General features: G+C 40.6%; 1 long non-coding RNA gene across 1 annotated transcript; it reads left to right on the top strand.

The window, feature by feature from the left end:
• Positions 1-2,298: 2,298 nt before the first annotated feature.
• Positions 2,299-11,487, top strand: LOC137445820 (uncharacterized). The gene is made up of 3 exons (XR_010988494.1): positions 2,299-2,330; positions 8,337-8,404; positions 11,474-11,487. It is a non-coding gene; the product is annotated as an uncharacterized lncRNA (long non-coding RNA).
• The last annotated feature ends 6,066 nt before the right edge of the window (positions 11,488-17,553 follow it).

Raw genomic sequence — 17,553 nt, 5'->3', positions numbered from 1 at the left:
CTTCATCACTGACCCAGCTGCATCTGTTCAGCTTTCTGTCAAAGTAAATTCAGCTTGGCTGCACATTTGTTTGTGATCCAGATTAAATCTTCAGAAATTCTGCAAAGGGAAATGATGGAGCAAATACCGAAGTAAAGAGGAATAAAGACCACAAGCAGCAAACAAAAGCTGCCCCTATAAAACACTCCTTCCTCAGAGGAGACAAGATCTGCTTTTCTTGCTTTTGAGTGAGAACGGGAAAAACATGTGGATTGCACCTGTCATGGAAGAAACCTAACAGTGAAATGAAGAGTCTGACCATTTGGAGTATTTCAGCAGAATTTTGCTCATGCAAATCTGAATTCATCTTTGCAACTCGAGAAACATCCTGAATTCTTTTAAGAGACATGCTTTACTGGTTAAAAACCTGGTTGTCCTCTCTTACAACATAGGCATAAACAAACTTTTAAATGAAAACCTCACTGCTATGCCATCAGGCAAATTCTACGCGCACCCTATGCATCTGATCCAGATTTCATCAGACTGAAATGTTTTATCCTTAATCTGGGATACATAAATATATCTACTACAAACAAATAGGAAAACTATAAGGAAAAAAAGTTGTTTATAGGGCACGGGAATCCTTGTATTGATCTTGAGAGATCATCCACAGTATTTAAAGCAAAAACACACAGAGGGAAAGGTTGCATCATGGAGAAATCAGCACAGATTTCATTCTGCATTGATATTTGAATTCAGGCTGATTTAGGATACAGGAAAAGATTCTACTTTTTTTTTTGTAAATTGGACTCTGAAGGATGAATGAAATAAGTTGATGAGTTAGATATACTTTCACAGATATATAACTGAAAGACTCAGGTTCTCCCACCACATCGATATTAATGAAAAAGACAACAATAGAATCTGGCAGATGTCACTGAGTGAAGTCTGACGATGAGAGCCCCAGGTATTTCTAAGTAATCACTGTTTCTTTTTTTATCTTAAAAAAAAAATAATAATTCACTAAGTCCTTATTTCTGCAAATACAACTTTCTTTATGAGAGTAATTACGTGGAAATAATGCAAACAATTTACCTGTAGAAGGTAAAGGAGTCATTAAGGACATGTAGGACTCTGCATACAGGGGACACAAGCATCTGTAACATTTGAGGTTAGTTCTACCTGTGCAGGTCATGCTTCATAGCTGTCACCAAGATTCAGAGCAGAATGACCAGGAAAGCAGTTTCTTCTGCATTAAGAGATGAAAGTGGGAAAACTTATTTCCCTTCTAGAACTGGACCCACAACAACCAACTTGCTGGATAGTGGTCTTGATAGCCCAGGACTTCACAATTACAAGAAAGAAGAAATGATGATCATGACATGGGAAACACAACTATTCACACTAACTGAAAGTGCCTGTAAAGACCATGAAAGAACGTAAAGCACTTTTCCCCCCTTTACCTGCTAATTTGTTCCTTCCTCCCAGTCTCCTGTCATCCCCTTTTTCAAGACCTTCTCTTTCCTTGACAGACCAAGGCTCTTCTCTAAAAGGTAGCCCTGGTTTTGTATCTGTGGTATTTCAGTACTGAACACAGAGACAAGTCAACAAGCACTGTAAGAGAAAACATGTATGTGGGAGTAAATCCTGCAAAAAAAGGCATTGATGGCCTGTACTCTACTACAGATTGGAAAAGAAAGAAATGAGTCATAAATCACTCAAGACACAATAACCTCCCTTCAACTCTCTTCTTTTTTTTGTGTGTTGTTTGTTTGTTGTATTTGTTTTTTGTTTCTTGTTTCATTTTCTTTTTTTTAAGGTAAGTTTTGGAATTCTTTGCCTTAACGAAATAGTTAACATTCCATTTACATTGGTATAATATAGCTTGAGAATTCTGAACTCAGAAGCCAATCAGAAAAAAAAACAATTATTGTAACATCCAGAGTAGGTAATTGGCACGTTTAAATACAGTTCCTGAGAAACAAGCCCAGAGTTACTATACCAGTCTTTGCATGACTAACAGTGATGGACAGCCAGTCACTGGGCAAGGATTTGCATGCATTGAGTTATTTAGACAATAACTGTGGTTATTGAAAGCAGGCACTGCAGATCAGAGGTAATGAGGCTGTAGCATAAAGGGAAGGGATGATGTGACGCCAGAAACTATGATATGTTTTTAAATTCTTTGGCGGTGTGTTCCACGACACAATACACCATAAATTCTGCACCCACTTTGCAGTTGTGTACTGCCTTATGAACTGACACGTGTTTTCAGAACTCTGGGTCATCACTCCTCTGGATCATCATTAAAGGACAAATCTTGACAAGCAGAAAACACAGCATTTCTGAAGGTACAGTCCTATCTGATATAATCATTTGAGGCTGGCTGGCTGTGAGTCCTATGTTCACAGCAAATGAAAGTACAGCTGATATAAAACGTATCACTAGTTCTTCTTCATTAGTTCACAGTTGAATGTGGTTGCTGCTATACAGTGAAAATATGCAACTAGTTTTATGTACTGCTTTACAGAATAAGAGGACACAGTCTCAAGCTGTGCCAGGGGAGGTTTAGGCTGGATGTTAGGAAGAAGTTCTACACAGAGAGAGTGATTGCCCATTGGAATGGGCTGCCCGGGGAGGTGGTGGAGTCACCATCACTGGAAGTGTTTATGAAGAGACTGGATGGGGTGCTTAGTGCTATGATTTACTTGATTAGATATTGTTGGATGATAGGTTGGACTCGATCTCAAAGGTCTCTTCCAACCTGGTTAATTCTACTCTATTCTACTACATGACCAACTGAGAGAAACATGGAAAGCGGTTCAGAATCAGAGCAACATTGCTTAGTACTGAGTACAAAACAGTACTTAGAATTCTTGCCAAAAATTACAAAAAACTTTGCAAAGCCTCTATAATCTGTCTCAGACCAGAATCAGTTACTGGCCCTCACTAGAATCACAGCACTGACAGCAGCACAGAGCTGACAAATCCTTGATATAAATGCAACTGAACCTTCCTGTGTACTCAAAGGTGCAATGAAATGAAATGGAATCGAAATGAAATAGAATAAACCAGGTTGGAAGAGACCTTCAAGATCATCGTGTCCAACCTATCATCCAACACCACCCAACCAACTAAACTATGCAACCAAGCACCCTGTCAAGTCTCCTCCTGAACACCTCCAGCGATGGTGACTCCACCACCTCCCCAGGCAGCCCATTCCAATGGGCAATCACTCTCTCTGTGTAAAACTTCCTCCTGACCTCCAGCCTGAACCTCCCCCGGTGCAGCCTGAGACTGTGTCCTCTTGTTCTGGTACTGGCTGCCTGGGAGAAGAGACCGACCTCTCCCTGTCTACAACCCCCCTTCAGGCCTACAATTTCAGATAGTTACTGTATGCTGAGCAATTTCAATGAGTAAAAATTGCCTTGTGGGTTTTTTGTTTCATAGAATCATAGAACCAATAAGGTTGGAAAAGACCTCAGAGATCATCAAGTCCAACCTATTACCTAACACCTCATGACTAATTAAACCATGGCATCAAGCGCCACATCCAATCCCCTCTTGAACAGCTCCAGGGATGGTACTCCACCACCTCCCTGGGCAGCACATTCCAATGGCCAATTATTCTTTCTGTGAAGAACTTTCTCCTTACCTCAAGCCTAACCTTCCCCTGGTGCAGCTTGAGACTGTCCCCCCTTGTTCTGGTGCTGGTTGCCTGGGAGAAGAGACCAACCCCTTCCTGGCTACAGCCTCCTTTCAGTTAGTTGTAGAGAACAATAAGGTCTGCCCTGAGCCTCCTCTTCTCCCGGCTAAACAATTCCATCTCTCTCAGTGTCTCCTCATAGCACTTGTGCTTGAGGCCTCTCACCAGCCTTGTTGCCCTTCTCTGGACATGTTCAAGTGTCTCAATATCCTTAAATTGAGGAGCCCAGAACTACTGTACACAGCACTCAAGGTGTGGCCTGACCAATGCAGAGTACAGGGGTACAATGACTTCCCTGCTCCTGCTGGCCACACTATTCCTAATGCAGGCCAGGATGCCATTGGCCTTATTGGCCACCTGGGCACACTACTGGCTCATGTTCAGCTGGCTGTCAACCAGTACCTCCAGGTTCCTTTCTGCCTGGCTGCTCTCCAGCCACTCTGACCCCAGCCTGTAGCTCTGCATAGGGTTACTGTGGCCAAAGTGTAACACCCGGCACTTGGACTTGTTAAATGCCACCCTGTTGGACTCTGCCCATCTGTCCAGCCTGTCAAGCTCCCTCTGCAGAACTCTCCTACCCTCTAACTGGTCAACACCTGACCCTAGCTTGGTGTCATTTGCAAATTCGCTGATGACTGACTCAATCCCCTAATCCAGATCATCAATAAAGATGAGCATGAGGCCCAGCACTGATCCCTGGGGGACACCACTAGTGACTGGCTGCCAGCTGGATGTGGCACCATTCACCACCACTCTCTGGGCTCGGCCCTCCAGCCAGTTCCTAACCCAGCACAGAGTATTGCTGTCCAAGCCACGAGCTGACAGCTTAGCCAGCAGTTTGCTGAGGGGGACGGTGTCAAAGGCCTTGCTGAAGTCCAGGTAGACTACACCCACAACCTTCCCCACAACCACCAGGGGAGGTCACCTGATCATAGAAGGAGATCAGGTTGGAGAGGCATGATCTGCCTCATATTTATTAAAATGCTTTTTATTGTTTTTCACAGAAGTGGCCAGTATAAGTTCTAACTGGGCTTTTTCCTCTCTAATTTTTCTCATACATGATCTAACAACATCCTTAAATGTATCTCGAGTTGCCTCCCCCCTTTCCAAAGGCAATACACCCTCTTTTTTTCCCCTTAACTCCTTCAAGAGCTGCTTGCCCATCCAGGCCGGTATCCTTCCCCACCGGCTCATCTTTCAGCATGTGGGCACAGCCAGTTCCTGTGCCTTCAAGAGTTCCTGTTTGAAGTAGGTCCAACCATCCTGGACCCCTTTGTTCTTAAAGGCTACTGCCCAAGGTACTCTCCAAATTAGTTGCTTAAATAAGGTGAAGTCTCTCCTCCCCAAGTCCAAAGTAAGGGTTCTGGTTTTGCTCCTCCTTATTTCCCTGCATATTGAAAACTCCACTATCTCATGGCTGCTGCACCCCAGACACCCTCCTATCATCACACCTCCCACTAGCCCTTCTCTATTTGAGAACAGTAGGTCCATCAAGGCCTGACCCCTGGTAGGCTCACTTAACAGCTGCATCAGGAAGCTGTCCTCCATACACTCTAAGAACCTTCTGGACTGCCTCCTCTCTGATAAGTTTCCAGCAGATGTCTGGCAGGTTAAAGTCACCCATAAGGACAAGGTCTGATGATCTTGAGACAGCCTCCAGCTGCTTAAAGAATAAATCATCAACCTCTTCATCCTGGGTGGTCTATAACAGACTCCAACCAGGATATCAGTTTTGTTAGCCCTCCCTCTGATTTTAACTCACAGGCACTCAATCCTTTCATCCTTTACCTAAGGTTCTGTGGCAGCAAGAAATTCCCTAATATACAGCGTGGCCACCCCTCCTCCTCTTCTCCCTCACCTGTCTCTCCTAAAGAGCTTGTAACTACCCAGTGCAGTACTTCAATTGTGTGAATCATCCCACCATGTTTCTGTAATGGCAACTACATCATAGTTTTTCCTGGTGAACCAAGACTTCCAGTTCCTCGTTTGTTACCCATACTGCATGCATTGGTATACATGCACTTCAGCTGGGCTGCTGATTTCTCAGCTAACTCTAGTTTATGTCCCTCTCTCTCCTCTCCAGAGACTGGTTTTATCACCCACCCCCTTCAAACCTAGTTTAAATCCCTCCCAATGAGCTCTGCCAACTCCTGTGCTAGAGCCCTCTTGCCCTTTCTAGATAAATTCACCCCATCTAGGTCCAGCAGGTGGTAAAAGTCGCCCATTGATCAAAGAACCCAAAATTCCACTGATGGAACCATCCCTTGAGCCATTTGTGGATGACATGGGTTCTCCTGTTCCTTTCAGTGTACACCCCTGACACTGACAGAACTGAGCAGAACACCACTTGATCTCCTGCCCCACCAATCAATCGTCCAAGGGCCTTGAATTGCTTTTTAATTGTCCTGGTGCCCTTCTTATAAATCTTGTCACTGCCAGCTTGGATCACCAGCAATGGGTAATAGTCAGAAGGCTGAATTAGCTTTGGTAGTTCATTTGGGTTTGATTTGGTTTTTTGGAGGATCATATTTGAAAACACACTTCACAATCCTGTTACCAGAACCATGGAGACTCCTGTGTAGCTATTGCTGAATCTTACTGGGATCCAGTAGCAACATTTTCACTTTACTAAACTACTACGCCCTAGAACAAACAAAAATTACTGAGTTAACAGATTTACAAAGTACAGTTAATTTTAAAGTCTTCTAGTATTCCATTTCCAGCATTTTATGTGTTGGAACCAGAAACAGGCTTTATAATTATGAAAAATAATGACACTGGGGAAGTCATAAACTTTGTTAAGAGAGCCTGAGTCACTTTTTAGACCAGTTTTAAGCCTATTTTTCAGTTGTTGTCCTTCATATTTTGCATCATTTTATACTATTGAGTACAACATTAAGAAGTATGACACAGGAAGAGATCTCCTTCCCAGGGAGCAATGCATAGAGCAAGCAATATTTAGCCTCCCTTTCTGTTATGCTTTTCTTTGATAAATCAAGACTTCATATTATAAATATCAGGGGCTTTCCCATATTTCTTCAGAACATAGCATTTCTTAGCACATGCCTGCCTTTCATAAATTCATATTAAGTTTAGCATAACTATATATATGAGTGTATGTATCAGAGAGCCAAATGGCATGAAAACACTCTGCCTTTTGTTTTTATTTTTTTTGATAGAAATATTTATGGAACAACATAACATCAAATCTTACTCTAAATTGTACATTTGGGGCCTAAAAAAAATATTCTTAGAAGAGCAAATATTAAGTTATTCAGGGCCCTGTGGTATTAAAAAAAATGCTAAAAAGATGACTGCAAACATCACTGCATACAGAACATTTCTTAGCAGTGTTGCATAATCCAGTTTGGTAGAAATCTACAAGACCTTAAAAAAGAAAAAATGAGGCACTCCAAACTTCTCTGCTGATGACTAACACTAATGCAAGGGTAACTGCAACCTTAACTTTAGTTTCATAAAAACCTCCAGAACACTAAAATCAAGGCAGTAGCTGAAATGGAGTTTAGGCCTTTGTCACAGGCCATTTTAAACTGCTTCAGCATTCCCAAAGGAAATTGTATTAACATTTTTGTTATGCCAATAGCACAGATTATAGGCAGCCTGCTAATCCCATGGAGTATAGGCAACATATTTCAGAGTCTCCTATTAATGAAATGATAAAAATAATAAAAACAATTAAACAGAGCCAGTTTAACAGCATAAGTGATCTGGTTGATTAAATCTGTGAAACAGCACTTGATCTAGTGTTACTTTGGGCTATCTATTTTATAGATGTTGTGCTGAAGAGGTCAATAGTAAATCTGATACAAGTAAATCCTGGTGCTCATTAGCATCTTATGATTCTACTATGATGTTACAAGTGTTGAGACTTAGCACTTGGCTCTTCTTAGCTTATGTTCTGAGTAACATTTCCAAATCCGCACTAGCTCTGAAATTTACACAGGGTCAGAAAGCAATTTTACTTCGTAGCAATGTGCAAACTAAGGTCATTTGTGCTGGAAAGTACCTCATTTATCAACTTAGCTCTGTTCTACAGGAAACAAAACGAGAATCATGTAAAATGGTGGCTGCTGCTTTAAGACAATTTTTTCTCCATCGCATGGCAGATGGATGGCTGTAATGCCATCACTTGATAGCATGCCGAATTGTGACTGTGTCATTTTGTTAGAGCCTGCTGATTTTGTATAGAAATTTGCAGTTGGATTAGGGCTTTTGCCAATCCTGGCAGAAGAAAAAGGCTATTTAATGTGTCTTGAACTGCCATATGGTGTGGATAAAATAAGCATTTTCATGTCAGTCATAAAATCTGACGCATATGAGTAAGTCCATGTAGCTTTTCCATATTCCATGTCATATAGTGTACCTGCTGCAGTCAGGTGTTTTACATGGAAAATATGATTGTCAGAGCTCTTGATCATGGCTGTATCTCAGTGTCAGAAAACAGTACCTCCTCCCAATGTTTTCAATCCACATGGAAAAGCCAATCATGTGAATGAGAATGTGAAGTGAGGAAATCCAGTTTATGGCATAGCTGGTTCAAATTATACTTTAACATATCATTCATCTAGCAGTTCACTTAGAATTTCATGTTGTTTTACTAACACACTTACATTTCACCATTTTCTTTCAGATTAGATAAACAGAATGTATTACGGAAAGAACTGATAATAGCGCTGCCTCCAAATTCAAGGAAATCTTGTGAGTCTTAGTCTAGATCTTCCATTGTTTTACTGTGATAAATCTCACCCTGCTTCTCCATCCATTTCTGCCAGCACTGTGAGTCCAGGATATCTGCTAATATAACTCTTATCTACTTTTCTTTCACTTTCCTTTTTTCTCCCCTTACTCCCTGAAAATAAGCCTACAAGAAAGCAAACAGAGGCAAGGACATCTTTAACACCACAGTTTTCTCCTCCACTGAATAACAAGAGATATTCTAGCTCCACTGTAGCTTCAGTATTTTAGCCAGTATTTTTCATGCATGGGGCATTCTCAATGCTGTTTAGCAGTGAACAGATTTGCTTTAGAATTTATGTGAACACCACTGTCATACAGAAATACAACCATGCTAATGCTATAAGCACTAGAAAACTCTACTTATAAAGTCATCATTCTTACCAGTGTTCAGTTCATCAGATGTACTATATCTAACCCTATCACTATGAGCATCTGTTTTTCAGAATGTTTCCTCTGGAAACATCAGCATTGACACCTAGTCACCCCATACAACTTGCAGGTGCTCTGTTGCTAATCAGCCTTGTTGACACAGGATTGCTCAAGGGCCATATGGAGCCAAATCTTGAGCATGTCTGGGGAATTTCAAGGAACGGTTTGTAGAATGAAGTTGCCTTTCAACATCTGGCAATAGCTAAGCCAAAATTTTCAGGACTATAAAGACAGTGACTCTGTCTAAATCCCATTTGGGGATTCTTAGTTCTTTTGGGAATGTTCCTCAGGGTAGCATATAGACTGTGAATAATAATACTTCAGCTGCCACTTTTTTCCCAGACATGCTTGAAGCCTTATATTAATTTGCTAAGAGGCAAAAAGCTCAGGATGTCTGTGGGACCTGGACTATGTCACACATAATGACATCTGTCAGGAGTCTTCTCTCATAAAATCTACATGAAAGTACCATGAGCAATAACTCTTCAGTTCTGTTTGAGGCAGGTTTCCAGGATAGAAAGCACAGGGAAGTACAAAAGTGATGAGAAAGATGGAGACAGAGTATTCTTCTGTCTATTGCACAATAGATTTTGGCACTTCAGCCCAGCTCTAGAGCACAGATATTAGAGCCTCATAGGGCCCTGCATACAAACCAATTAATTCCCAGAGGTGCCGAAAGAGTTGTCCTAGAAGTTACAGCTATGACCATCCTACATCCTCATCACAAAACCCCATCATTTCAGCAGACTAGGTTCAGGAATGTGCCTTAGTTGTGTTCAGAAAGACATACTTAAACTTTAGCTTGCTGTTGACTTAGAGAGGTACAGGAACTTCACACAAACACATCATAGAAAATAATGCTGGGCAGGGCACAGCCACCAGCTGAGACCAATAACAGACATGTAAATCCTAGCATAAGCATGCCTTTCCCTAGGCCTCTTCTATCTGCAACACAGACATACCAGCTAATAGAAACAGTGTATAGATGCTTAGCAATGCTTAACATAATACTGGTTTTCACAGGAAAGTGATGAAAAGTTAATCAAAAGACAACACCTCACATTAGGATTCCATAACCTGCTATCCATGACTTCAGAATATATGAGGACAGTGTCAAGTTAATCATCTTATCCTGGTCAACCCCCCCAAGCTTTATCACAAAACCTGGGTCCACCTGTAAGCCCAGACAGAATTATGCTCTTCTGCAATGCTTATTAAAACATTTGCCACAACGCTGTGAATGTAATAAAACAACAAGGTTGAGCAGTACTTTCTGGATGGCATCCATTTAAAAAAACCCCATCAGATTCTTCAGAGTGTTCAGAGAACCCTGTTGACAATGTCTCTCATGCATGTGTATGGCCTGCTCTGCATACAAGTGTCCTGGTCTTGCAAAACTGAAGTCCAAAGCCTCTAACTTTAAGCATGTGCTGAATGTAAGGATGTTAAGTGATAATACAGACAGCAAGAAAGATCAATTAAGAAGCTAAAAAGAGAGCATAAAGAGACAAACCATACAAACTAGCAAGACATGGTTATGTCTGTGCTTAAGACACTCCTTTAGTTGTTCACCTGGTTCCACCCTGTGAAAAATCTTTTGGTCACTTTTATGCCTTACCATCACTGGAAGGGTCCAAATTATAACACACGGCAGTATCAGTCATGTCTGAAGGTACATCAGCTGCTAGGATTTTCTCATCTACAGCTTTCTTACATCCAACATGTTGGATTTAGCTTAGCAAACAACTTTTCTGGAAATTGCTTTGTGTGCATTGCATGTTTTGCTAAGTGATATTTCCCCAGAGCTGGCAGATCACTCCAGAGTAGCAGATGTGCATGATTTAGAAAATCACTACCATAAGGAATAGCATAATTATATTTACTGCTGTTTGTTACTGCACCACGTACTGAAGGCTAGGGTTGCTGGTACAATTGAGACTTACTAAGAACTACTTTTCTTCCTTGGCATAACATACTTAATTACCTTTTTTCCCCTCTAATTGCAGCTAAAGATTACCTGCTCACTAATAAACTTTTCCTGCAGTATATAGCCAAAACGAAGGCCTGCTGAAGGCAACTGAGGATGTGTCTTAATTATCAGAAGACTTGGGATTATATCCTATTAAGTTTTCCACCTGCCTTAATTTCACTGTAATACTGTTTTCTAAAAAGGTAAAGTCATTGCAACAGAGCATGCACTTCTGACAGACTACCCTGCTATATTCAGTGATATCCATGCATCAGTTATTTGCTGACCAGAACCACTACACAAACTCTGCAAGTACTTGAAGTTTACTACTGAAGATATGGCAAAAGCCTTTTGTGTTATTTCTATGTTCAAAATCAAAGGGAATTAAATGGGCAAGAATATTGTCCAGGGAATGATAACATTACAAAAAAATTTTACTGAAAACATGTTGCCTGAAACACTCCAAAGGTTGTTTATTTCATAAGTGTTCCTATTCCTTTTTGTTTCATTTCTGATTTGAGAATACAAATGCCGATTTCTGCATTCTTTCTCATTTAAATGTCAATTGTTTCTCCATTAGTCCTAGACACATTGTGAATTTGCAGCCTTTTGAAATCTGTCCTATTTTGCAGACATGCATTTGGCCAGAATGTCACTTTTTAGATTAAAGGAAAAGGAAGAAGAAGAAATATTGCAGGAAATAAAAATTATTTCAGTTCTCGAACTGGCAGCACCATCTTCCAGAAGAGCTTCTTCAAAATGTGTAGCATACCTCCAAAACAACAAGGAACACATAGGATGATATAAAAATTCATTCCCTTGGGAATGTATTTGTACTCTGGACTACTCAAATTACAAGATACTATCTCCTGGCTAATCTGTCTTGCAACACACCTGAAGTTTACACTTCAGAAAACATCAGCTGGTGTCTGGAAAGCAGATTCTTTCTTCCGTAGACACAAGAGTTGAAATCCATTATCTCTATTGGTGCTTGCTAGGGTAGCTACTGTAAAATAAAGATGAGCGAGGAATGAAATACTGTATTGCAAGCCTGACACTGAAACTATGCATTAGGTAATTAAAACCTCTATGCACAGAACTAACTGACCCATTGTTTCTCTTTTAAATGGAGGGCAACTATTTGGTTGCATTTGTCTATTATTTAAAAGATACAGTGACTGTTGTTAACCCCTTCAAAAAATCCTTTAGTGTATTAGTGCTTGCAGGAGGTTAATAATTTACCTTCAGAGTGTCCCCTAACAGAATGCTACAGCCATGAATAAATAGAAGCATAAAATACGGTAATGAACCTTGGCTACATAATAAATCTAGCAAATATTATCAAGGGCAGCAGTATTAAGTCTATATGATATAACATTCAGCTTTCTCATACTTACGTTTTTGACAGGTTTAAAATTCCAAACTAGACTCAGTTCTGTTTTAGCATAAAGAAGAATATTGCACTTCTGAACTACCAGTGTGACTAATGAGTCACCTCAGAACTTCTATTATTTTTTTCCTCACAGTATCACCAAGTTTGGAAGAGACCTCAAAGACCATCAAGTCCAACCTGTCACCACAGACCTCAGGACTAGACCATGGCACCAAGTGCCATGTCCAATCCCCTCTTGAACACCTCCAGGGAGGGTGACTCCACCACCTCCCTGGACAGCCCATTCCAATGGCGAACAACTTTCTCTGTGAAGAACTTTCTCCTCACCTCAAGCCTAAACTTCCCCTGGTGCAGCTTGAGACTGTGTCCTCTTGTTCTGGTGCTGGTTCCTTGAGAGAACAGACCTACTGCCTCCTGGCTACAACCACCCTTCATGTAGCTGTAGACAGCAATAAGGTCTCCCCTGAGCCTCCTCTTCTCCAGGCTAAACAATCCCAGCTCCTTCAGCTTCTCCTCATAGGGCTTGTGCTCAAGGCCTCTCACCAGCCTCGTTACCCTTCTCTGGACACATTCAAGTGTCTCAATGTCCTTCTTAAATTGAGGGGCCCAGAACTGAACACAGTACAACAGATATGAAGAGATCAGGTCCTACTATTCATCTAAGGCTGGGACTGGAGATATTTTAAGCATCCATGGAAGCTCATGCCAAGAAGGCAAACTCTTATTACTGAAGTCCTGGACACATCTTATTCACTAAACCATTGTTCTTATTTCCTACAACAAAACATGAAGAATGCTGTCTTAGTTACAAAGAGCAAGCATGTCCTTCCATTCGCATAGAAGGAAGCCAAGCACTGAAAAGAACAACCTCATTTCACAAAAAAACTCCAACCCACAGAATCACAGATTCACCCTTCTTAACTCTTCCCCACTTTCTTTATTCAAACAAAGCAGCATTACTTCAAAAAGCTGAAGACAAGTGTAGCTGGAGAAAAGGGGAAAGCAATTACTTTCAAGCCTTCTTAGACCTAAACAGTAGTGTTCACCTATCTACACACTGAAAAACATCTAGTACCTGAAAGGGTCCTACAAGAAAGCTAGGAAGGGACTTTTTACTAGGGCTTGTAGTGATAGAAGAAGGGATAAGGTTTTTAATCTGGAGAAATTGATATTTAGAATGGATCTTTGGAAGAAATTCTTTACAGTGAGGGTGGCGAGACACTGGAAGAGGTTTCCCATGGAATCTTTTCCTTAAAATGTTCAAGGCCAGGTTGGACAGGACCTTGAGCAACCTGGTCTAGTGGAAGGTGTTCCTGCCCATGGCAAGGGGGTGGAACTAGATGATCTTTAAAGTCTCTTCTAACCCAAAGCATTCTGTGATGCTATGGTTGCATGACCTAGCTTCGTGTTCTTTGCTGACCTAAATTAGAGTTATGTCCTGTTGAAGGGTCTGTAAAAAATCACTGCAGAAACACAGTGATGGTATGGCAGCCAGCTTCACTTTGCTGCTAAATCTTTAAGGATAAAGTGAAAGATAATGATACATGGGATTTACTACATCTGATGAAAAGAACAAAATGTATCTCAAATTCACTGGCAGCATCAGCAATGACAGTGGAAAGGACTTTTGGAAAAGTAACATTCCTCAAAGTTTATTGAAAAATCTTGTCCTCTACTAAATTACAGGTACTGGCTGTGATTTCAGGAGCCATTTTCTCATCCGACACAGCTTACAGCCATGCCAACACAGTGACAAGATGTTTCCTTGGTCCAGAAGGCCAGTCTTGTCACTCAGCTCATATCCATACAGCTTAACTCACTTTCTCACAAAAGCAGTATAGCCCCATCTGAACCACTCATTGGAAACTGTCCTTGTCCCATGTATTTTTGAGCAGCTCTCTGGAAATGAGTGGAGGTATGCCACCAGACCTTGGCCATATTCAAAACCATGCCTGCAACTACAGCAATCTTTGAACTGAATGTTTACTACTGCAGATGATCTTGAAGGTCTCTTCCAACCTGGTTTATTCTATTCTATTCATGTGTAAAGCTGTAGTGTGCTGATCACCACCTACTGAACCTCTCTGCTCCCTCAGACAGAATTGGAGTACTTCTAAAAGAACTATCCCACACTGCAACAACAAAACACTCTTGGCAAAAGCAGTCTTATTTCATCTTGTTCTTTAGCAGTGCCTTCCTACTCCAGCTGGGCCACGCACTTTGCCACACACCAAAGTTTACAGTTATAAAGGTATAGCTCACGAGTGCATGTAAGTGATGATTGCTTTCTAGAAATAAATGGTTTCATAAGCCTACAGATGATTATCAGAGGGGAAAGAAATCAAAGAAAAGGGAGAGATGAAATGTGATGGGCAAAGTAACTTTAAAAGAAACTGTTCTTACTTATGCTATTACTGTTCCGTTGGAAGTGGAATTATTATCCATTTTTATCTTTGTGACATTCCATTTTCTTTGACTAGCAGTAGTATCAGAAGCACAACAGAAGGTGATCCTCTAAAGAATTCGCGTTCATCCAGATAAATAAAACTTGGACAAGAAATGTACAAGAAAATGAAAAAGCTCAATTGATTTAAATGCTAGTCTCTCAGTTATCCAGAGGTTTTCTGTTTAATAACTGTCTTGTCATTCTGACTTGTTTACTTATCTGCATTTTTCAACTAATACTCTCTCTTACAAAAATGTTTCACGTCTCTGAAAATTTTTGCGTTCTTCAGATAAAATGCTAACATACATATGACAATAGGAAGTAAATAAAATGTACCAAACATCTAATTCCTTGCTTTTTTTCTGGCCTAAAACTCTGTTGCAAACTTCCAAAGGCTGAAGACTTCAAAAGAGTCTCGATTTTAATTTTTTTTTATTTTTCTGGGGAGGTGGGGGTGGGGAGTGGGGTTGGTGGGGTTGGTTGGTTTGGGTTTTGTTTGGTTTTGCTGTTGTTTCTTTTTTTAATACATAAATCTCTGAGAATTGCTAGTTAACCTCTTGTTTAGATTCTGACTTCACTGTTATTGTTGAAATACCTCAAAATTAGTGCCAAGAGAATAATTCTGCATGGTGGAAGGGATTTACACTAATCTGAATGTATCTTAACCAAGTACTGAATGCCTTTAAACTTAACGCTGGGCTTTAGGTAAGGCCCATAGATCATAGTATCATAGTATCAGTCAGGGTGGGAAGGGACCACACGGATCACCTAGTTCCAACCCCCCTGCCATGGGCAGAGACAGCCCACACTAGACCAGGCTGGCCAGAGCCTCATCCAGCCTGGTCTTAAACACCTCCAGGGACGGCGCCCCAACCACCTTCCTGGACAACCCATTCCAGGGCTTCACCACGCTCATGGTGAAGAACGTCCTCCTCACATCCATCCTGAATGTCCCCACCTCCAGCTTCATTCCATTAATCCTATGGAAGTATTCTTAGTGTGCCAGAGAATCCTGCATCAGGCCACACAACTCAATGCTACAAAAACGAGGAAGAGAATCAGATTTTGATGTGATTCTCCAAACAGCAACACTAAACTGCAAAAATTCTGCAAATAGCAATGCTGAACTGCAAAAACCAACTACTACAATAACCTGTTCAAAATACTGATTTTCTTGGGAAAAAAAAAAAAAGCCAGAGCAGAGAATGAGACCAGTTTTTTCCTAACCAGCAAACTTGCAAACATGAGTACAGTTTTAGTTGGCCTCAATCATGCTAACGTTAGCAACAAATTAATATCTGCAATAAACATTCAAATTGAGCTAGCAGCCATACTTAAATTAACTTAAATACCCTCCTTATCTTATCCTGCCTTGATAAAGAATGTGCATGGCTGGAGCCTGCAGCAAGATTTATTCCTGCCACCTGCTTCCACTGTGCAGAATACACAGAACTCTTCCCTTTTCCTAATTTTTTTTTTCTATTCTATGTGAACATTTTACTAAAGACAAAGGGCCATTCCCACCTCTTCCAGTAAACTGAATACAAATAAGCAATCTGGTCATTATTTAAAGGACAAAATGAGCCTCTTAATTGAGGAGAAATGGCAAACAACACTTCTGTGGTGTTTGAGCATCTGGGAAGAACCACTACTCAAAGGATCTCAGTCTTCTTCGCACGTTAGTGACAGTGGGACTGGAAACAAATGAAGTTCACTAACAGTATTCTGGAAGCTACAGAATAGTGAGAAAATCACACAGAATCACCTAGATTGGAAGGGACCTCAAAGGTCATCAAGTCCAACTCGTCACCACAGACCTCATGACTACACCATAGCACCAAGTCCCATGTTGCCCCAAAAACCGATTCTGTATTAATTGCTATTTTTGTTGCCCTTTGAATCCAGTTCCATCTCAAGATATTTATTTTACTTTCCACTTTAGCCCATTATGAATTTTCACCTGTATTTTGAAGGCCTGACTTCACCTTCCATACTGTCTAAATGCCCAGGGAGTCTATGCCAAAGGAAGACTAGTTTCAGTATTACAATTCTGAACGTACAAAAAATAAGTCAAACTCAGAAGAAAGAAATTCAGATTTACTTAGAGAAAATGAAATCCCCCACTGAAAATTAAGCAGTATCTCCTGAGTGTGTGCAAAACATAACTTTCTCATAGCTACAACTTCATCCAAGGATGTGTGGATTTCTCAGCACAATAGAGGTGTTTCTCCCTTCTCACAGAATGTCAAATCCTTGCTCTAAAATACAGCAGTACTAAAAATTATTCCAAGGAAATCTTTAATGCTGAAAATCAGTGACTTTCCCTTGTCTCATTCTGAACCTTTTTTTGCAGGGCTAAGTAGATCTGATACAATAATGGAGCAGACCACAAGTACAGAAAATTCCATCCCCAAGCAGCAGACACTGGCAAAATTACAGGCAATTGAAAAAGTAGCACAAGGAGAGAACACTCAAGTCTTTAAACGGGGCAATCTTCAATGCCTCTCATGTGTAAATGACTCTCATATGTGCATAAAGTATAAATTTAATATCCAAATAAAATTTAGAGTCTAAATTAAGTTAGAAAAAACACTGAGTAGTTCATTAAATAAATTGATCAAGTTGACCTTTATAATTTTTTTTCATATTTATATTACATTCTAATGCAGAATAATTTTTAATGCTGCAATTTTCTTGAAAACATTCATTTAAGTTCTTCGCCAGGCCTACTGCTGAGATAAAGTCACATCTAAGTTATTCAGTGTCGCCCAGAACACATTACCTCCTGTGTCCTTGTCCAGAAAAAGAAAAGATGAGGGCAGTCCAAATTCCATAGCCTTCCTTATGCTAAATCTAAAATCAATCACACCTGC

This window comes from Melanerpes formicivorus, unplaced genomic scaffold, assembly GCF_026170545.1.
Source record: "Melanerpes formicivorus ecotype bairdi unplaced genomic scaffold, bMelFor1.0.p_v2 SCAF_2, whole genome shotgun sequence".
In the NCBI taxonomy this organism is placed as follows: Eukaryota; Metazoa; Chordata; class Aves; order Piciformes; family Picidae; genus Melanerpes; species Melanerpes formicivorus.
Note: the sequence above shows the minus strand (reverse complement) of the source record. Positions and strands in the feature narration are given on the sequence as shown.